At 40.5% G+C, this 23,157-nt stretch overlaps 1 protein-coding gene across 1 annotated transcript in view; it reads right to left on the bottom strand.

The window, feature by feature from the left end:
• FAM221A (family with sequence similarity 221 member A) overlaps positions 1-23,157 on the bottom strand; it is a 414,642-nt gene that overhangs the window by 222,444 nt on the left and 169,041 nt on the right. The window lies entirely within an intron of this gene.

Raw genomic sequence — 23,157 nt, 5'->3', positions numbered from 1 at the left:
TGTGCGGGGAAGACCATGTAGCCGCCGCACAAATGTCATTAATAGCGAGCTTAGAATGAAATGCTATCAAAGTAGCCATAGCCCTTGTAGAATGAGCCTTGACAGAGGTGGTAAGCTCCTTGTTAGAATAAAAATAAGCTTGAGTAATACAGTCCCTGATCCATTTGGCAATAGTGACCTTTGTGACAGCTTTAGAAAAATGAAACGTTCAAAGTACCATGAACACAATAAAGCCACCCGGACCTCTGTAGCTCGAGCAGGAACAAGAACAAGGATACTACGCTACACAATAACTGTTGAATTCCAGTAATCCACAACTCGGTCAGAAAAAACAGGTTTATTGCAACCACATGAACCACAGGTTAAGCGCTTTCATCCACACAAAGCAGACTTCTTCAGAACCAATTAGTGCTGTTTACAAATACATATATATAGCAGATTTGGCGCCAAAAACAATTAACATATTATCTTAAAAAATTGTCTTTAAAAATCTCATTCCCTCAGAACTAATGTAATACTTAATTAGTGGGAGTCAAAGTATAATTAATAACTAGTATTGTAAATATTTATGAATATTTATGATAAAAATATTACTAATAAGTATGTACTTTGTATACTTTGAAAATACATTATTTTACAAAACAATAAAATACATTAAAAAACATTAAAAAACATCCATATCCAAAACATGCATAATATGATGTAATATAATGTGTATTGTGTATAATGGAATGTAGAACACAAGAGACGTCATCTACGACCTTAAAAAGCATTTAACATTATGCATTTAACCCCGATCCAAAAGAAGGAAGGGTTTAATACTAATACTTTCATTTAAACCTGGCCAAGAGGTAGCATCACACAATATCTGCCATTTAGCTTCTAAGCATGACAGTCCTACCTTCCAATTACCCCCATATTCACTCACCCCAATTTGGTCAATAATTTTAAAAGTAAAACAATGATGAGGTCCTTTTTCACTAATATGCTTACTTAGAGCATTTTTCATATCAACTTTTTTAATTTTGTACAGATGTTCATATATACGGGTTTTTAGCTTCCTTTCAGTCTTTCCTATGTAATATGCTTGACAACAAGAACAGGAAGCCAAATAAACCACCCGCATGGTATTGCAGTTCCCTTTTCTACCATAGCATATGGTTCTATTGTTATTACCCAATTTTGTAGTCCTATTAACATTAATATACTGACAATACTTACAACTACCACATTTACTGGTATGTTCATCTTTGTTCCTCCTAAATTCCTTTTTCTTTCCAACTTCAATGATTCTCTTGAGATTAACTGAAGTTTTAAACACACTAACAGGATGGTCACCTAAAACCGTAACAATATCATCAGAACTCGAAAATACATCCCAATGTCTTTTCAAAATCTCCTTAACCAAATTAGAATAAGGGTTGAACATGATGACACACACATTCCTTCTGTTTCTTGTAACTTCCTTGTGGGTATTCTTGTCAACAAATGTACTACCCAAAAGCGGAACAAATCTATCCCCCCATAGTCTAATCACATATTTTGTCACTTCCTCCACCATAACCTCAGGATATCCTCTGACCAAAAAGATCTCAGCAACGGTCCTCATCTGATCTTCCATATCCTGTCTAGTGGAACACATTCTAGCAACACGAATGCATTGCCCTTTAAGTACATTTCTAAAGATGTGGGGGGATGACAACTACCAAATTGTATATAATCATTGGAAAAGGTGGATTTCCTGTGAATTTTGGACTTAAATCCTTCGTTTGAATTACTAATAAGTGTCTAAATAAGATATCCCTAACTTCTCCGCTTTATATGTAAACCTTAAAAAACTGGTGGTGCTGTTAAGGTAAGAAATGAAGTTAGGTATGTCTTCTACAGGTCCCTTCCAAATGATGAATAAATCATCCAAGAAGCATGTATATAAAGCAATGTGCTTGAAATATTCACTAGGCATAACAAATACATCCTCCCACTCAAGCATAAAGAGATTCGCAAAAATGGGGGCACATGAAGCCCCCATTGCTACTCCTCGAATTTGTTTAAAATATTCTCCTTGAAACTGTATGTAGTTGTGTGAGAGAACAAGTCCCATCATGTCAAGTATTAAACATATTTTGTCCCATGTGAGTTTGGAATGTTTTTTCAAGCTATTTTCAAAATATTCAAGGCCTGTAGTATTAGGAATGCAGGAGAACAATTCCTGAACATCTATCGTGAGAAAAATCAAATTAGGAGACCATATATCATGTTTTAGTTTACTTAAAAAATCCCAGGAGTCCTTGGTTAGGTGGGGAACATTATAATATACATGTTTGCACCAATGATCTATGGCAACCCCTATATTAAATGTTTTGGATTTCGAACCGGAAATAATAGGTCTAAAGGGGGGGTTTTCAACACATTTATGAATTTTGGGGATGCCAACTATTCTAGACATCACAGGGTGCTCAGTTCTGATAAATTCATACACTTCATTCGTAATACGGTTATCTAATAGATATTCCTCAATAGTCAAGTCTATTCTATGATATCCTATATTAATCTGGTTGAGAGATATCTCTTCATAATTACCAGAATTGAAGAGGATGTCTTGTATAGCTTTACAATAAACATTGGTGTCATATATCACTAAACCACCCCCTTTGTCCGGTTTCATAATTCTTATTTCACTGTTGGCCACTACCTGGTCCAAACACAATCTCTCTCCCTTGGTAAGATTGTCACAAAAAAGTGTAGAATACCATGGGTCTCTCCGAATATTTCCATACAAATTATAGATGTCTTTACATACCATTCGCTCATAATTGCTAACCTGCACATTTGTTGCAGGAATGTATGCACTTTTTCTAACTAGTTTTTTGGGGGAACCGTCACTTGTAACATCATTAAACTGCAATGCTAACTGAAGCCTTCGGCAATACAACTTGACTTCCTTTATAACATCAAACACATTAAATCTAGCTGATGGAATGAATTTCATTCCCTTACTAAACAGAGAAAAGAATTCCTGTGTAATATAAACATCAGTAAAATTATACACTTTAAAACCTGAAAAAGAATGAATAGAAACTTTGCTGCCATTACTAGCCTTGGCATCAATTGGATTCTTGTCACTCACATCTACTTCACTAGTCAAAAATGGCTCACTAATCAATAAGTCATGCACTTCACTATTGTTAGGGGGCCCTCCCCCATTCCTTTCTATCTTCTTTTGCGGAGTATGGGGGCTTGATGAAACCTTCCACCCTGAAAATTTTCATCTTCTTCTCTTCTTCTATTCCTGCCCCTATTTAAATCATAATATGGCTCATTGTTTCTCATTCTGTTCTGATTGCTATGGGGCCAAATATATGCCCTATGCGATTTGTATGCCTCTAAGTCTCTTTCTAATTTATCCAACTTCCTATTGTAAATATCATACGCCTTTGATTTGGCCACTCTAAACTGTTTATCGAATAATTCCTGCCAAGAATGAAAATTAGGGTCCTGTGTGATTTCATTATGCAATTGTTCAATTTCATAAGCAGACCCCCAATTTTCTAGTCATTAAATTTCATAAGCAATTTTATGTATTCAAAACCAAAGAAATCAAACAAATTATTGAATTCATACAACACAGACTCGTTAAACTGTACCCCTAAGGGTAGTTTAAAGAATCTAAGCCCTTTGGGCACAATCTTTAAATTCAAACACTTCTCCAGGTACCCGTTGTCTATTTTGGCACCCTTAATGTTATTAAGTTTTTTACCCAATAGGTAAATTTTAGACTTAATGGAATCATTCACTAAATTCACATTTCTATCATTAAACCCTGCTTTTATAGCACTATTGTAACCAAAATCAAAGTCATTGTTCAAAAAACTGTTCATAACATCGTTAGAGTGTTGTCCATAATTTTTATTATTGTTGTTACTACTATTGGAGGCACCCTTGCCCTTTTTGTTTTGTATTTGAGCTCTAACACAGGGGCTAGAAATCATATCTTTCACCACAGTACCTTTATAACGGTCAGCACCTTTGCTGACCGTTGCAGAATAAGTTCTCATCATCTCCCGGTGTTTAGGCTTAGCCCCCATACGGTGCATCTCTTCATTGGAATGGAAGAGACTAAAATCAAATGTGAATTCCGCGTCGTCCAAAAGATGAGTGTCAACATCCTTAGAGTCCAAGTTTAGTTGTACGTGTGGCGTTTCCGCTGAATTTCTTGCTATTTGTCCATTCGGAATGCTCAACTCACTGTTTGCACCCTCCACATTGGGTGGCGTTAAAACAACAGATGTAACCGTTGCAGGATAAAAGCTTAGACCCGGTGGAGCTGACTCCGTGTTAACGGCTTCCACAACGGGTCTAGTAAGTGAAGCAACCAACTGCAGCAACTTGCTGACGTCGTCTTTTAACAACGTAACCTCCGCGCGTAGTTCCATAAATTCAGTTCTGCTCAATAAAGCAGACGGGGATCCAAGGTCAGCCATAGCAACAACTGAAGAAAAATGAAACGTTCAAAGTACCAGACAAATAGCAAGAAATTCAGCGGAAACGCCGCACATACAACTAAACTTGGACTCTACGGATGTTGACACTCATCTGTTGGACGACGCGGAATTCACATTTGATTTTAGTCTCTTCCATTCCAATGAAGAGATGCACCGTATGGGGGCTAAGCCTAAACACCGGGAGATGAGAACTTATTCTGCAACGGTCAGCAAAGGTGCTGACCATTATTAAGGTACTGTGGTGAAAAATATGATTTCTAGCCCCTGTGTTAGAGCTCAAATACAAAACAAAAAGGGCAAGGGTGCCTCCAATAGTAGTAACAACAATAATAAAAATTATGGACAACACTCTAACGATGTTATGAACAGTTTTTTGAACAATGACTTTGATTTGGTTACAATAGTGCTATAAAAGCAGGGTTTAATGATAGAAATGTGAATTTAGTGAATGATTCCATTAAGTCTAAAATTTACCTATTGGGTAAAAAACTTAATAACATTAAGGGTGCCAAAATAGACAACGGGTACCTGGAGAAGTGTTTGAATTTAAAGATTGTGCCCAAAGGGCTTAGATTCTTTAAACTACCCTTAGGGGTACAGTTTAACGAGTCTGTGTTGTATGAATTCAATAATTTGTTTGATTTCTTTGGTTTTGAATACATAAAATTGCTTATGAAATTTAATGACGAGAAAATTGGGGGTCTGCTTGCGGAAATTGAACAATTGCATAATGAAATCACACAGGACCCTAATTTTCATTCTTGGCAGGAATTATTCGATAAACAGTTTAGAGTGGCCAAATCAAAGGCGTATGATATTTACAATAGGAAGTTGGATAAATTAGAAAGAGACTTAGAGGCATACAAATCGCATAGGGCATATATTTGGCCCCATAGCAATCAGAACAGAATGAGAAACAATGAGCCATATTATGATTTAAATAGGGGCAGGAATAGAAGAAGAGAAGAAGATGAAAATTTTCAGGGTGGAAGGTTTCATCAAGCCCCCATACTCCGCAAAAGAAGATAGAAAGGAATGGGGGAGGGCCCCCTAACAATAGTGAAGTGCATGACTTATTGATTAGTGAGCCATTTTTGACTAGAAGTAGATGTGAGTGACAAGAATCCAATTGATGCCAAGGCTAGTAATGGCAGCAAAGTTTCTATTCATTCTTTTTCAGGTTTTAAAGTGTATAATTTTACTGATGTTTATATTACACAGGAATTCTTTTCTCTGTTTAGTAAAGGAATGAAATTCATTCCATCAGCTAGATTTAATGTGTTTGATGTTATAAAGGAAGTCAAGTTGTATTGCCGAAGGCTTCAGTTAGCATTGCAGTTTAATGATGTTACAAGTGACGGTTCCCCCAAAAAACTAGTTAGAAAAAGTGCATACATTCCTGCAACAAATGTGCAGGTTAGCAATTATGAGCGAATGGTATGTAAAGACATCTATAATTTGTATGGAAATATTCGAGAGACCCATGGTATTCTACACTTTTGTGACAATCTTACCAAGGGAGAGAGATTGTGTTTGGACCAGGTAGTGGCCAACAGTGAAATAAGAATTATGAAACCGGACAAAGGGGGTGGTTTAGTGATATATGACACCAATGTTTATTGTAAAGCTATACAAGACATCCTCTTCAATTCTGGTAATTATGAAGAGATATCTCTCAACCAGATTAATATAGGATATCATAGAATAGACTTGACTATTGAGGAATATCTATTAGATAACCGTATTACGAATGAAGTGTATGAATTTATCAGAACTGAGCACCCTGTGATGTCTAGAATAGTTGGCATCCCCAAAATTCATAAATGTGTTGAAAACCCCCCCTTTAGACCTATCATTTCCGGTTCGAAATCCAAAACATTTAATATAGGGGTTGCCATAGATCATTGGTGCAAACATGTATATTATAATGTTCCCCACCTAACCAAGGACTCCTGGGATTTTTTAAGTAAACTAAAACATGATATATGGTCTCCTAATTTGATTTTTCTCACGATAGATGTTCAGGAATTGTTCTCCTGCATTCCTAATACTACAGGCCTTGAATATTTTGAAAATAGCTTGAAAAAACACTCCAAACTCACATGGGACAAAATATGTTTAATACTTGACATGATGGGACTTGTTCTCTCACACAACTACATACAGTTTCAAGGAGAATATTTTAAACAAATCCGAGGAGTAGCAATGGGGGCTTCATGTGCCCCCATTTTTGCGAATCTCGTTATGCTTGAGTGGGAGGATGTATTTGTTATGCCTAGTGAATATTTCAAGCACATTGCTTTATATACACGCTTCTTGGATGATTTATTCATCGTTTGGAAGGGACCTGTAGAAGACATACCTAACTTCATTTCTTACCTTAACAGCACCACCAGTTTTTTAAGGTTTACATATAAAGCGGAGAAGTTAGGGATATCTTATTTAGACACTTACATTAGTAATTCAAACGAAGGATTTAAGTCCAAAATTCACAGGAAATCCACCTTTTCCAATGATTATATACAATTTGGTAGTTGTCATCCCCCCCACATCTTTAGAAATTTACTTAAAGGGCAATGCATTCGTGTTGCTAGAATGTGTTCCACTAGACAGGATATGGAAGATCAGATGAGGACCGTTGCTGAGATGTTTTTGGTCAGAGGATATCCTGAGGTTATGGTGGAGGAAGTGACAAAATATGTGATTAGACTATGGGGGGATAGATTTGTTCCGCTTTTGGGTAGTACATTTGTTGACAAGAATACCCACAAGGAAGTTACAAGAAACAGAAGGAATGTGTGTGTCATCATGTTCAACCCTTATTCTAATTTGGTTAAGGAGATTTTGAAAAGACATTGGGATGTATTTTCGAGTTCTGATGATATTGTTACGGTTTTAGGTGACCATCCTGTTAGTGTGTTTAAAACTTCAGTTAATCTCAAGAGAATCATTGAAGGTGGAAAGAAAAAGGAATTTAGGAGGAACAAAGATGAACATACCAGTAAATGTGGTAGTTGTAAGTATTGTCAGTATATTAATGTTAATAGGACTACAAAATTGGGTAATAACAATAGAACCATATGCTATGGTAGAAAAGGGAACTGCAATACCATGCGGGTGGTTTATTTGGCTTCCTGTTCTTGTTGTCAAGCATATTACATAGGAAAGACTGAAAGGAAGCTAAAAACCCGTATATATGAACATCTGTACAAAATTAAAAAAGTTGATATGAAAAATGCTCTAAGTAAGCATATTAGTGAAAAAGGACCTCATCATTGTTTTACTTTTAAAATTATTGACCAAATTGGGGTGAGTGAATATGGGGGTAATTGGAAGGTAGGACTGTCATGCTTAGAAGCTAAATGGCAGATATTGTGTGATGCTACCTCTTGGCCAGGTTTAAACGAAAGTATTAGTATTAAACCCTTCCTTCTTTTGGATCGGGGTTAAATGCATAATGTTAAATGTTTTTTAAGGTCATAGATGACGACTCTTGTGTTCTACATTCCATTATACACAATACACATTATATTACATCATATTATGCATGTTTTGGATATGGATGTTTTTTAATGTTTTTTAATGTATTTTATTGTTTTGTAAAATAATGTATTTTCAAAGTATACAAAGTACATACTTATTAGTAATATTTTTATCATAAATATTCATAAATATTTACAATACTAGTTATTAATTATACTTTGACTCCCACTAATTAAGTATTACATTAGTTCTGAGGGAATGAGATTTTTAAAGACAATTTTTTAAGATAATATGTTAATTGTTTTTTGGCGCCAAATCTGCTATATATATGTATTTGTAAACAGCACTAATTGGTTCTGAAGAAGTCTGCTTTGTGTGGATGAAAGTGCTTAACCTGTGGTTCGTGTGGTTGCAATAAACCTGTTTTTTCTGACCGAGTTGTGGATTACTGGAATTCAACAGTTATTGTGTAGCGTAGTATCCTTGTTCTTGTTCCTGCTCGAGCTACAGAGGTCCGGGTGGCTTTATTGTGTTTATTGTGTTTGTGACAGCTTTGCCCAATTTGTTATCTGCAAAGGATACAAACAACTGATCTGTTTCCCTCGTTTGTTTGGTCCTGTCTAAATAAAAACGTAACTGTCTGTGTACATCTAGTGTGTGGAATATAAACTCCGCTTTGTTAGAGTATTTTGGGAAAAAAACTGGAAGCTCTAACGATTGTTGTAAGCAGAAACTAGAACAAATTTTAGGGACAAAGGAAGGATTTGGCCTGAGGGATACTCTGTCTTTATGAAAAACCAAGTACGGGGGGTTTACAGACAAAGCTTGAAGCTCTGAAACTCTTCTGGCAGAAGTAATCGCCACCAGAAAGGCTGTCTTCCATGATAAGAACTTTACATCACATGTAGCTGCCGGTTCAAAGGGGTAAGAAGTCAAGGCGCGTAACACTATATCGAGATCCCATGGAGGTGCAGGATGAGAAATCGGAGGTCTTAATAGAGCAGCACCTTTCAAGAAGGTTTTACACAATCTGTTGCTCATTAAAGGTGGGTCTATGGATTCATGAAAATTAGAGATTGCTGCCAATTGTACCTTGATGGTAGAAACTGAAGAGCCTTGATTGAAAAGAGAAGTCAAAAATTTTAGTACCTCTGCTACGGGAGTAGAAATGGGGTCCAGGCCCCGGAGTTGAGCCCAAATAGCAAATCTTTTCCATTTGCTAGAATACAGTTTCTTTGTAGCTGACTTATGGGCCGAAGACAATATGTGTACAACATCTGGATCCAATGTATGACTCCTGACTATTGTCGGAAGAGGAGGAGCCAAGCCGTCAATTTTAAGGTGTGCAGGGACTGGTGGGATAGTCCCGACTGGTGAACAAGTAGGTCTGGGATCTGATCCAGGAACCATGGACCTTCCAGAGCATGTCTGCGAAGATAGGGGAACCACACTTGATGAGGCCAGTAAGGAGCAATTAAGATCATTTTGCTCCCCAAGAGAGATGCCTTTTGAATCACCCTGGGAAGGAGAGGAACTGGAGGGAAGGCATAAAGCAAGCCGGTGGGCCAAGGATGGACTAATGCGTCCATGGGGCTCTTCCCCGGAGCCGGGGTTAGGGAGAAGAACTCTTTGCACTTTGCATTCAGAGGAGTCGCGAAGAGATCGCAACACAGAACTCCCCATTTTCTGAAAATCTGACTTGCCACTGTTATATTCAGTGACCATTCGTGAGGAGAGAGGATGGTTCTGCTCAATCTGTCGGCTATCACATTGGACTTGCCCGGTATGTGAGTAGCCACTAGGAAGCGTTTGGTCGAGACTGCCCATTCCCAAACTCTCATGGCTTCTCTGCAAAGAGGATAGGATCTGGTCCCTCCCTGTTTGTTCAGGTACCAGACAACTGACATGTTGCTGAGTGAATAGCAATTACACCCTGAGGGAGATAATCATGAAGGGCTTGAAGGGACAGAAGCACTGCCCTCATTTCTAAGACGTTGATATGAAGTAAAGTCTCTTCCGAGTGCCATTTGCCTTGGACTGACCTGCCCAGGGAATGCCCCCCCCACCCCGTCTGGGAGGCGTCCGTGGTCAAAATGGCCGCCGGAGGGGGTAGAACAAAGGGTCGTCCCTGATCCAAGTTGGAGGGCACTAGCCACCAGCGAAGGTCCCGTTTGCAAGATTCCGTGATCCATATGAGGTGACTGAGAGGGAGTTCCTGGAAGGACCACTGAGCTGAAAGAAGCCACTGAAGAATTCTCATGTGTAACCTTGCCAGGGGAACTAGAAGAACCGTGGTGGACATGGATCCTAATAGCTGCAGGACCATTCTGGCTGGGGCTTTGGATCTGGGAAGTAAGGCTCAAACTTGAGCCTGTATGGTTAGTATCCTGTCTGTAGGTAGATAGACCCGCATTTGGTTTGAGTCTATCTCTACCCCTATGAATCTTATGCGTTGAGATGGCAGCAACACAGACTTTAGCCAATTGAAGGTGATTCCAAGGGAATTGCCCAGTGATATAGTGGCTTGTAGGCTCCGCAATAGTAGATGTTTGGAGGTGGCAGTTAGGAGCCAGTCGTCTAGATACGGAAACACCTGGAATCCTAGACTTCTCAGGTGAGCAGTCACGACCGCCAAACATTTGGTGAGACCAAAGGGCAGCGCACGGAACTGAAAATGACTGCCTCCTAGGCTGAAGCGCAGATGTCTCCTGGACGCTTGATGTATCATGATATGGTAATAAGCGTCCTTGAGATCTATGGAGCACATCCAAACACCCTTCTCCAGCAATGGGAGAATGGTTTGTAGGGTGACCATTCGGAACTTGGACTTTCTGACTGAACGGTTTAGGATGCTGAGGTCCAAGATGGGCCTCAAGTCCCGGTCTTTTGGCACCAAAAGAATCTTGAGTAAGTCCCTAATCCAATCTGGTCTGCAGGGACCGGTTGGATGACTCCTTTTTGCAGCAGCTTTGAAACTTCTGAGGCTGCGATATCCCGTTGACTGGGTGGCGGGTCCGGGATTTTTCTGGACTAAGGGGGGGGATGAGAAAATGGGATGGAGTAACCTCCGGCTATAATCCGAAGCACCCATCGGTCCTGAGTGATACCTTCCCAGGCCTTTAGGTGCTTCGAGAAAAGACCCCCGACTGGCTCCGGAGCTGCACAGCCAGGCAATCCCTCAGGGACTATGGAAGGCTGAAGAGCCACGAAAGGACTCGCGATCTCCAGTGTTGCGAGGGCCTCTGCCGCCTCTGGGACGGCGTCTTCCGGAAGAATTTCCCCCTCCTCTGCCTCTGGAAGGGGAATCCTCCTGCTGAGAGGGGTAAGGCTTCTGAGATCTACGGAACCACATTTTCCCTCCTCTTTTAGCCTTGGGATAAGGCCGAAAGGGAGTGGAAAATCATGACCCTTCGCCAGTCAGAGTCTTACCCTCCTGTTCACAGCGGGTTAGTGTGTCCTTTACCTTGGGTCCAAACAGGGAGGACCCATCAAAGGGGGCGTCGGCAAATGAAGACTTAAAGGCCTCCGCGAAATGACACAGGCGGAGCCAGGCTTGTCTCCGTAGAGCAATGCCTGTACCCGCCACTCTACTCGCCCCTTCGGCCTCATAAGAAATGAGCCTCATGGACGAGTTCGAAATGGACGACATTGTAGCCAACTGAGAGCCAACCGTCTGGGCCAGCTCCTCAGGCAGGTTACCCAAGAGGGTATCGGATAGCTCCTTAATCAGATCCCTCTGAAATCTGGTAAAATGTGTAAGGTAGTTCAAGGACCTCAGTGTAAAGGCCGCTGAACTGAGGGTGCGCTTTCCGTACCGATCCATGCTCCTAGACTCCTTATTAGGAGGATGGACGGACGTCGAAGCCTCTGCTACATCTTGCTGGGTAGCAGATGCCACCACCAAAGCATCTACAGCCACACCTTTAGTTAGGAACTCTCTGTCAGGGGGCACCGAGAGAAATTTGTTCGGATGAGCAGGCACCGGTTCCACAGAGTCTGGGTGTTCCCACGCCCTTCGAGAGATCAAATCCAAGAGCTCGTCGAAGGGCGGAGACACCCAGGAGGTGGAGGGTTGAGCCCCGAAGGCCTTCAGGAACACCGACTCATCAGCAGAGGGAGGTTTGGACTGCCAGCCGCCTCGTTGTTTTAGGGCTTCCAGGATGTCTGCAAAGGAGACATCATCCGAGGACGACTTAGGGGACCCTTCTGCATCATCGAGATCAGTGTCAGATGTCAGAGACTCATCAGGGGAGTCAACGTGCTTCCTCTTGCACGATCTTTTCCTGGGGGGTTCTTCCGAAGAGGCTTCAGAAGGACCTCCAGGAGGGGGAGAAACCCCAGCGGGGGTAACCTGAGGCCCGGGGGCTCCGCTGTCTAAGGACAGGGGGACTGCCAATGACCCAGTTTCCGTATGCAGGGGAGGAGCTGGGGAAACTGTGGAGGTAGCCAAGGAAGATTTGGCTAATGCACTCCTCATAGCCCTGAAGGCGGGATCACCAGAATCCTGGGAGGGTCCCACCTCCTTGGCCATGCCAGTGGATGGCACTCCCGCTGCCGACGCACCAAGAGGGAGACTTGGGACCGAAAGCATCAATCCCGAAGCCTCCCCCCCAGGGCCAAAGGAAGAAGTCCATGTACTGAACTCCGACCCAAGAGCCGGAGTTGGAGCAAGGGTCAGGCCCGACCCTAACACCTCCACAGGTTCCACCAGCACTGGCTCCAACGGTGCCGAAGCTGTTGGAGGAGGAATCACAGTAGGGGAGTGGACCATCAGCTCCAAAGCCAAATGGGCTGGAGCCAAAACTAGCTTTTGGAACACCGGAGACTGGAAGAGTCGAAGGAGCACCCTGTCGATGTCCGAATCAGACATCTTGGATGATCTAGAGGATACCGATCGGGCCCGAACCGATTTCTCCATCGGCTCTGAAGGGCTCGGGGACCGGCTCCGAATGGACTCAACAACTATCGGCTCTGAGGAAGGTTTCAAGGAAATTTCCCTCGGTGCCGATAAGGACTTCGGCTCCGAGGGGAAAGAGTCTGAGCCGGTAATCCTTATCGGCTCCAATATCAGTGGAGCCGATGAGGGTGACCCGCCTCTCGATGCCCCAGACCTCGGCTCCGAAACCAAAGGGGTCGAGGCTGGAGGCATCGAGGCAGACCGTTCTGACCTCAGCTCCGAAGTCCGTGGAGCCGATGGAGAAGTCTGCTTAGATTTTTTAGCGATCGGTTCCGACTGACTGGTCGGAGCCGACGCTTTCTTAATAGAAGGAGACGGAGAGGAAGATAAAGCCTCCTCGAAGGAAGGCTTGATTAATCCCTTGAGGATTAATTTGTTCTTCCTCTCCTGGAGGACTCTAGAAGAGAACGCGTGGCACACACTACACGACTCTTGTAGGTGCTTAGCACCTAAGCAATAGACGCACGAGGAGTGGTCGTCCGTTATGGACATTTTAAAACCACACCTCGTGCATTTCTTAAACCCGGAGGGTTTGTGTTCTTTAGACATAACTGCTTTACCACAGAACCTAACTAAGTGAAAAAACACTAAACTTAGTCAAAAGGTAAAGTTAAATTAAACAACTTTAACCAAATTATAAAATATATATATTTTTTTATCACACTAAATAGTTAAACAGACAAAAAGAAAAGAAAGTCAAGACCCTCTAACTTAAACGGGTGCTTGACCCAAGAAAGATATACCAACAGCAAAGCAACAGGGGAAGGCCCCTCTAACTAAAACGGGAAACCTTCCCTGACTAAAAAAATCACGAATTTTCCAACAGAAATTCACCAATCACACTAATATGACAACAATAGCTGTTAAAACAGCTTTTGGGTTCAAAGTAAGGAAATTTATGACAGGAAAAGCCTAAATAAATAGTACTTAGCCCAGCCAATGTTGAGACCACGTCTAAGCTTGTTAGCGGCAAACGAGATCTGGGGGATTAGTGGTGGTGCATCCTGGGATAAAGATAGCTCAGCCAATAAGAGGCCTCGCTCTATAGCATAAGCGTGCCGAGTCGGAGCCGAGGGATCGGCTCCGAACCCATCAGTTCAGAATGTAGGCGAGATAGGATCACATAACATCCAGAGTTATGCTGTGACACACAAACGGGATTACCAATACAAAGAAAAAATGTTGTACCTCTCTTTACATACACAGTGAGATCCCAACTTAAGTGTTGCCATGCTGCAGACACCAAAGACAGAAAGGATGAAGCTGTCTATAGGAACATACAGTTCACAGCAAAAGCAGCAAGACGAGAGAGCAAACAAATGTAGGATATAGATGTTTGAAGAACTGTGGGAGAGGAAAAACATAACAGAAATATTCAGGAATTTTAAAGTTGATAGCCCAAGAGATTTAATACCTTTCTGAAAATGAACTACATGTGAAAAACGTTTTAATTGAGGTTGTGGGAAGATCTGAGCAATTCAAGTGTGGAAAAAAGGGCAGAGAAAGGGTTGAGGATTCATGGAACAACCTTTGGAAAAAATGTAGATTGCAGAAGCTGTGAGAAAATATATGACGGCATAGAACACCCATAAAGTTGTTTTGGAAATGAATATGGGTTGAGCAATACAAATTACCTTACAATGATGGCATATTCAAGGGGGAGGTTCATAGGCAGACTAAATGATTGCTTATTCTATCATCACATGCAGAGATTCTACATTTCATTCAAAATGCCCAACAAATCAGCAGCATTTAAATACCCCATTACTCACTTTCAATAATTTCCTTATAATACAAAGGAAAAATAATCACAGCTCCAAAATGTAGCAAATAGCCTGCAATGTCCGAACTCCACCAAATTTACAAAACAAAACTGGTCACATTTCAATTCCTCTGCTAGAAAATTAACTCCAAAATGCTAACAAACAATGACATTCTGTAAAGTATGGAATTCTGATTTTACATAAAGAGCTGCTAATAGCTCAGCATCTGTTCAAGGTTGAGGAATGAGCTGATTTTAACTCAAGTTTACCTTAAATCTACATCAAGGGTATCAGTATTTTTCTTAACAGTTATGTAAGATAAGTGTTGGCTCTTTGGCTTGGCATTACGTCCACTGCTTAATCGAAATGGTAAGTGATGGGATTATAACACAAAACATTCTTTTTTTCATTTCTACACCAATGTAGCTAGTTTTGGGGAGGGAACAGCAAAGCACAGGGTGCATGCATGTCATGTTGCACTCTGCATTTCCTAAGTTGTTTTGCGAGTTTTACAACATTTAAATTTGACTATTGCATCCATTTAAATCTCTCACCTGTTTCAGGCAGTCCTGCTGCTTTTCAGGTCCCCCACACAGCCCCACAGCAGTCTTTATATCAGTGTCGGTGTACGTGGGTATGACGTGCATGTACTTCTTAAAGGTAGTGGAACAAAGATTTTTTTTTTTTCTGTTGTAGTTGTTGAAGCTTCCTGGCCATGCTGCAGATATAAAAGTGGGAGGGCACTCGCCCCCTCCCCCTTGTTTGGCACCCTATGGTTTATTTATACATTTTAATTAATGTACTTTTCTTATTATGCGTTCGCATAATAAGAAAAGTAAATTCATTAAAATAAATAAATAAATGAACACAAACTGCGCCCTTTACTTGGCCGGCCTGTATGGCGCCTTAGGCGGTTACCTAGTTCTCCTATGCCTAAGACCGGCCATGTTCCACTTCTCCCAAAGGATGGGCACTCCATGCCTGTACTGACAAGCAACTAAGGCGATATTCATTCCCTGATTGCCTGGACCATAGTAAGGGCTTTATCCCTCCATGCCACTGTTACAGGCTACAGGATGTTTGAAATACAGCACCATCAAAATAATTTCTTTACAGGCTTTGCAGAAAAAAATGGCAGCAAAATCAAAATATGGAAAAGACCTATGCCAAAGTGTATGGATTTGTAAACCCTCTTAAACTTCTAGTATGATAGTCTCTCTTCAGAAACTTCATAATCAGGAAATTAAAATAATCTAAAATAGAAGAGAAACTGAAAAAAGAACAACAAAATCACTCTATAAAATACAGATGGGGCACACAATAATAGCAAATCAAAATATAAACTAAGAAAGGAGTTTAACTACTTTACAGGAAAATGGAATGTTTTCTATAGCAATAACCCATGCCTGGGTGTGGGTAATGCTGGATTTACCCATGGTTGGCGTGGTTTGGTCCCGAGGGCGAAGCCCGAGGGACCAAACATAGACAACCGAGGGTAAATCCAGCATTACCCACACCCAGAAGTGAGTTATTGCTATTATACCATGGTGTTAGTTTGTTTTGTATTATGTTTGTATTGTTGTTATTTATGTTTTAGTTTGCTTTTTTTTGTATTCTTCCACTTTTTGTGAGATAAAATAGTCCACACTTTCAGTTTGTGTTTATTGTTTATTTCTGTTTTAATTTAAATACATGTTATTTTTTAGTTTTTCAGGAAATGTTAGGAAAGGGCTAGGTGGTGCTTGGTATAATATAGTTTAAGCAGTGTAGAAGTTTATAACGTGCAGTTATGTTTTAGTAGTTATAGGTATGTTGAAATGTGGTGTAGTTTTAATTTGTATTAATTTTTTTAAAATATGTACTTTTACTATTTGGTCACTAGATGGTGGTGTTGTATGCACTTTTATTAGATGTATGCTGATGTGGACGTTCGGTATGGTGTGTGTTTTTGACTTTGCGAGGGATGTGTGGTGTGTTTTTAGTATGTACATTTTGGAGTTGTCTGTGTATAGGTATTGTAGGGAATATAGGTAAGTGAATGGTTTTATGAGAATGCTTGGTTTTATTGTGTTATAAGTGGTGGTTATGTAGTGTGTGTGTGATGTATTTGCGACTGCATGACTTTTTATTTTTTTAGTGTTCGAGGTGAGGGAATGAGGAGTGTAGTATGGAAATTGGTTAGTTTTCTGTGTTTTCGTTAAATTGTTGTGTGTTTTGGGTATTAGATTTACTTTACTTTACTGTTTATTTGCTGTCGCCGCATGATATTTAGCGACCGGACTTTTTGCGTTGTTTCTTGTAGGATTTACTATGTGCACGCTGGTTGGATTAGCCAATCAGCATGCACGTTTGTCGGGTTTGCGATGTTCTCATGGTATAATACAGAATTTAGAATGCAGACCTGTTCCTGCATTTGAAGTGTATACTCTTTCAACTGTAAGCAGAAGTCTACAGACTTGCCTCAAATTAACTTTTGATCTAGCCACTCTTTATCCAAGGGTATTTTTTTATTTTTTAACATTAGTTTCTGACATTGTCCAACCCAGTTATGGAAATAAGGTACATAAGGAAAGCTGGTGGTAGAATGTAGAAGTCCAGGAAGTCATCAAAAGAAAGAAACAGTGCAGGAAGAAAGTAGGAGATAAAAAAGAATGACCAGGCTAAGAAAAAATACTGGTTAGCATACAAGTCTAAGACAGCAGTTGCAATAACAAAGACCAAAGCATCACAGGCACTCTCTACCAGCTCCTGGAAAGTGACTCAGCAGATGGTACAAAACAACTCATTCAGGTTGCAAGGCAAATAAGATAGTTATCAGATGCCTGTCATAAGGGATGCCATTTACAAACTGCTCACCAAGCCACAGGACATCAAAAGCAGATGGAAGGAGTATTTCCAGTAGCTTCTGAATGAAGAAAACCCCACAGAAGCTATACTGCCCCAGCCACAGCCTATAATGAAAGAAGGGGAGCCCACCCTAGAAGAACTAATAACAGCACTAAGGAAAATGAAGTCAAGGAAAGTAAGAGGCTCAGATGAGGTCATGGTAGATACATGGCATAACTTATAATTAAGGGCATGGCATCCAGATCTAAGGAGATCATAGTCCCACTATACGCAGCCCCCATTAGATCAATAATCGAGTTCAATGCACCCTTCAGCATGTACCTGACCAGGCATTTGCAACAGCTAGAGTAGCCAGAGAGGTTCCTCACTAAAAGAATAGAGGGTATAAATAATTTGTCTTATGCAGACTGCCTCAAAGCCCTGTCCCTGTACTCTGTCTCCTACAGACTACTAAAGGGAGCTCTATGCCTAACCTACAAGGCATTCTCTGATCCAACCCTGATGGATCTGCTACACATACACAAAACAAACAGCACTAGAATTATCTGAACTAAGGATCTAAACCTCATCTGCGACATAAACAAAACATGCTGCTGGGACAGGTAAGTGTCTCAAAGATTACTCCTTCCCTGGAACAGACTCCTCATTCAAGTGAAACAGAACTCTTCCTTAAGTCTATTCAAATGCAGTGTGGACAAATGGATGGGAACTCACAAATTCACCCCATCTTGTAACATGTGGCCTTATGAACGGGTCTATATCAGAACATTGAAGTATTAAAACTTCGAATGTTCTGATATCGAACACTATTCAGCGAACGCTAAGAATAACAAAGGTGCAGAACAGCAAATTCTTTCCTCGGGAAAGAATTCGGTTGGCCATTTCTGTGGCTTCGCTATTCTTATCATTGTGGTGGAAAGTTAAGGGTTGAGTTCAGGTAAGTGTACGATTGTTTGTACGTTAGGGTTAGGGGTGGGTTAAGTGAGTTAGGGTTAGGGCGCGGGTAAGGCGTTTGTGCGATAGTGACAGACTTTAGGGTTGGGGCGGTTTAAGTGAGTTAAGGTTATGGCGCGGGTTAGGTGAGTGTGCGATAGTGACAGACCTTAGGGTTAGGGTTTGGGTTAAAGTAAATGGGTAGATAGTACTGTATGTTTAGTTTAGTGTAGCGCTAGATGTAGGAATTTAAGTGTATGAGTGTGGTTGCTGTTTGGTGTGCTTGTGTTGTGTGCATGTGTTTCAGAGAAGCAAATTTTTTCCATGGAAAAAATTTGCTGTTCTGAATGTTCGATATTTTCATGTTTAGATGTTTTGGCACCGACGAAACAGTCTTCACTATTTCATCTTTTGATAATGTGATATAAACGCTGATAAACAGGGGAAGACTGTAGATGCCCGAAGGCACAGGCATATACCAAAGCCATTCTAGCCCATGCGTGTTGGTTATTGGGAAAACTTGAGCATGAATGGCTAGGCTTAAAAAGGGTCTAGGGGCATTAGCCTAGTAACCTCCTATGATCCTATGATCAGAAGTTTGGGTGAGTTAGAGAAGAAATGGCTCCAGATGGTGCTCATAGCTCCATGGAGAGAAAAGCATATCCCAGATGACTGGGAATAAGCAGTCTAGTGCCAGTTTACAAGAACAAAGGAGGTATTCACAACTGTGAGCAGTACAGAGGTACCCTGTCACACTGCATGAAAGTTCTGGAGGGAGTAATTAATGAAAGAATTGCAGAGCAGTAGAAAGTAAGATTTGGATTCAGATCAGGATGCAGCAAAGCCAACTTGATATTTGCAGTAAGACACAGCTGAGAAGAAACTAGAGACAAGAAAAAAGTTCAATTGCACATTCCTAAATATGGAGAAAGCATATGACAAGGTCCCAAAAAGATGATTTGGGCAGTCCTGCAATGGTCCAGCCCCAGATACACTGGTAGAATTAATAAAGGCTGTAGACAAGGACCCACTGACACAAGTATGAATAGTGTTTGGACTCAAAAAGGATTTTCCAAAGGGAATGGGTGTGCATCAGGGTTAATCTCTGTGCCCACTGCTGTTCATAATGGTGATGGACTACATTAGCAAAAAGATCAAAGGGAACAGATCAGCAAAGTTGCTGTATGGAAATTATATGGCATTACAGGCAGACTCAACAAAAACGTCAGCAAATGATATGGGAATGCAAAATGAAGTCACACAGGATGAAACTGAGTACAGATAAGACAACTGTAAGGACAGCAAATGGAGGAAATTAGAAGAAATTGAAAAATAAGATAGAAGGTAAGTAGTAGGACAGGTTAACAGTTTCAAGTATCTTGGAGGGGTGGTTGAAGAGAAGGGAAGTCTGAATGAGGAGGTGAAATCTAGAATCAGTGTGGTTGCAGCCAACTGGCACAGAATATCAGGGGTAGTGTGTGACACAAGGATATCAAAGAAGCTGAAAAGTAAGGTGCACAATATAGCGGACCAATCATTACTACTGTATGATAAAAGAAACATGAGCTATAGGCAATGGAGATGAAGTGCCTGAGAAGCATGATAAGATTCACACTGTGAGACATATAAAGAAATGAGGACACTAAAGCAAAAGATCAAGTAGCTCTAATTGGAGAGAAGGTCAAAGGTGGTTCAGGCACATGTGCAGGAAAGCCGAAGACAATATGGTGAAGAAGATTTGGGACAGACAACAGGAAGGCAAGTGGAAATGAAAGCATCCGGCAAAGGAATGGATTGTGGCACAGAAGTCTGGTATGACTGTTGAAGAAGGCAGGAGAGTGTTATTGTATTGACAGAGATGGGAATACTTGATGTGATACCCTGACCCCATGTAGAAAATGGGAAAAATGTACTGATGATGATTTGTCTCATAGTCCACTCTCTGTTCAAATTTATTTTTTGATATTAACATAAAGTTTCTGACAAGATAAATAATAAAATATAATTTGTTTGCTGTTACCTAGTAAAATCAGTATGAAGCCAAAATGGTCAGTTTTATAAATGCACATAATAATACTGCTGTGTAGTTAGGGTACTGATTGCATTCATACTGGTCTGTGCACAGTTCAACATTTCCTGGGAATTATATATGATAGTACAGAAAAATTGTAACAATGCAATTTTACAAGACATTTTGAGGAGAACAATTTATTTAAAAGTATAAACTTAGAATAATGGCCACATTTTGTAAACAGAAAAAGAAACAAAATAATACTGTGAAGCCAGGGAATTAGTAGCATTTAAACTTTCATGCCCATACTTCAGTGCTGGAAAATATACAAATAGGCAACCACAAAATCATAGAACTTAACAATATCAAGACATACTAAGGAGAAATAAAACTGCATTACAGGGTTAAACCTGAATCCACTTGTGTGTGTGTGTGTGTGTGTGTGTGTGTGTGTGTGTGTGTGTGTGTGTGTGTGTGTGTGTGTGTGTGTGTGTGTGTGTGTGTAGATATGCCTGTCTACATACAGTTAGAAATATCAAAATTTGGTTACAAAAAGGAAGCAGATGCTACCACATTAAAAAATGAAAAGAGCTGCAAGTCAGGCAAATGCATTCATTTTACATTAAATCAGCAAGCCTTCAATACAAAAATGTCCGCGGGACATGCATAATTAATTAAATATCCCAAGACATTTTTAGAAAATAATTCCTTAGGTGGATTAAATCCAGTAAGAAGTTTGAACTTCCAATTTTTAAAATGTATATATAAATACTGATGCAGTGTCAGGAGCTTAACAGCTTTCACAGTGCCCTTCTTATAGTCATCACTTTAAAAATAACTGTCTAGTAGTAAAAAAAAAAAAAGTATCTAGCCACATGTAAGAGGTGAACAGTGTCCTTTATGGGACAAATGTATGTTTTTAAATAACTATACCCAAAGCAAGTTTTGCTAGGTGTGACGATGTGAGATATTTCCAGCTATGCCAGGGGAAGTAGGGCAGTGGATGTGTAATAGCTTGCTGGAGTTTTGTAAAGAATTATAAATTTGTATATCAAACTGATTTGTACAGACGCTTGTGTTGAAAACTTTATTTCTAAGGCTGCTTGTGTTTAAAATGTACCAAGAGTGTGTCCTGCTGGACAAAAAAAATACACTTGTATGTCAGACTGCATTATAACTATTGAGCTTAACAGTGTAACAGAGGATACTGTAAGAGAAGAGGTTAATCTCAGTGCAGCTAACTTTGAAAAATAATATGAAATTAAATTACTTAACTTAAGCCATAAAGATTGTATCTTACAGTCCTGATTGCAGCCAGAGATGAAGATGCAAGAGAATGGTTTATTAGCTCCTGTAGGAAGAGCAGAGGTGTTTTATTGTTTTATGACTTCCAGAAGCTGCAACAGATCTTAGCAAAGCTCTATGCATGTGTATTACTGACACTTGTGTGAGATTCTGAATCATTTGCTAGGAAGGGGCTAGTATGAGAACCAGAATTCAGATGACCACATGTATGTGATGTCATTCTGAAATCCACGGCAAAAATGATGTTTTAATACTAGATGAAACTGAAGGCTCAGGGCAGTCTGTTTTTGGAACCTGACAAAGAAGGAAGACTACTCACCTACTTCATCCTGCCGTGCTCTAGTAAGTGGCCAGGGCATAGTAATTCTTTAGATCAGTCAGGAAAATATAGTGAGATTAGTGAAGTACTGTTTTTCTGTATCTGTGTGAATCGATTAATCTGTGTTATTTTAATATTTCCTGTTGACTGAAACTCTGGTGTTTATTGTAAATAGGTATTTAGTACTTTCATGTTCTTTTATTATTTATTATTAAATATATTTAAACTTCTCATTTTGGCTGGCCCATTACAGAATAGTTTAACCTTTGAGAGCATTCATATTCATTTGATGGCTCTGTGACCATTCCTGAAAGCCTTATTGCATTGGCAAAATACTACCATTGGTATTACTATTAATTTTACTCAGTATAATTAGGTACCCTTGTAAGAGCCTTATAGAAGCTGGCTTTGCAGTGTCTGGTGGCAATGTAACTACCTTATAGTCTGGGCAGAAGGAGTCATAGCTAGTAAATCAGTGCCAGCCTTTTCTAGGTGTGTGCGTGTATGTGTGTGTGTGTGTGTGTGTGTGTGTGTGTGTGTGTGTGTGTGTGTGTGTGTGCATGTGCATTTGTGTGTGCAAATCAAATCTCAAAGAGTGTTTGTATGCCAGCTGCTTGGAGCACATAAAGCACTGGTTTCACAAAGAGGGTGCTGGAGGACTTGACTTGGACACTCGGCTGAGGATTCAACTCTACAGCTGTGCCAGTGGGGAGTCTCACTGGGGCCCTGGAGAGAGAGAGAGAGAGAGAGAGAGAGAGAAATCCAGACCCCAGACTGAGTGTGCTATTAAGGGAAATTGTGCTTGATGCAGAGAACATCCCTCTCCAGTGTCAGTCATCTGGACTCAGGCTCCTCAATTAAACACCTAGTGGTGGTGCTGAGGTAGCGTTGTCACCTCACAGTAAGACGTTGTCCTGTTCGATTCTACTAGAGCGTCTTCTGCATGGAGACATGCGTGAATGGGAGTACCTTCGTTGAAGGCTGTGCATCAGAGCTGGCAATTCGGCATGTAAAAATCTACTGCCAATCATTAGCGG

The sequence above is a fragment of the Protopterus annectens genome, chromosome 3.part0 (assembly GCF_019279795.1).
Source record: "Protopterus annectens isolate FY-2018-M chromosome 3.part0, PAN1.0, whole genome shotgun sequence".
NCBI lineage: Eukaryota > Metazoa > Chordata > Ceratodontiformes > Protopteridae > Protopterus > Protopterus annectens.
This window is presented reverse-complemented; position numbering and strand designations above follow the sequence as displayed.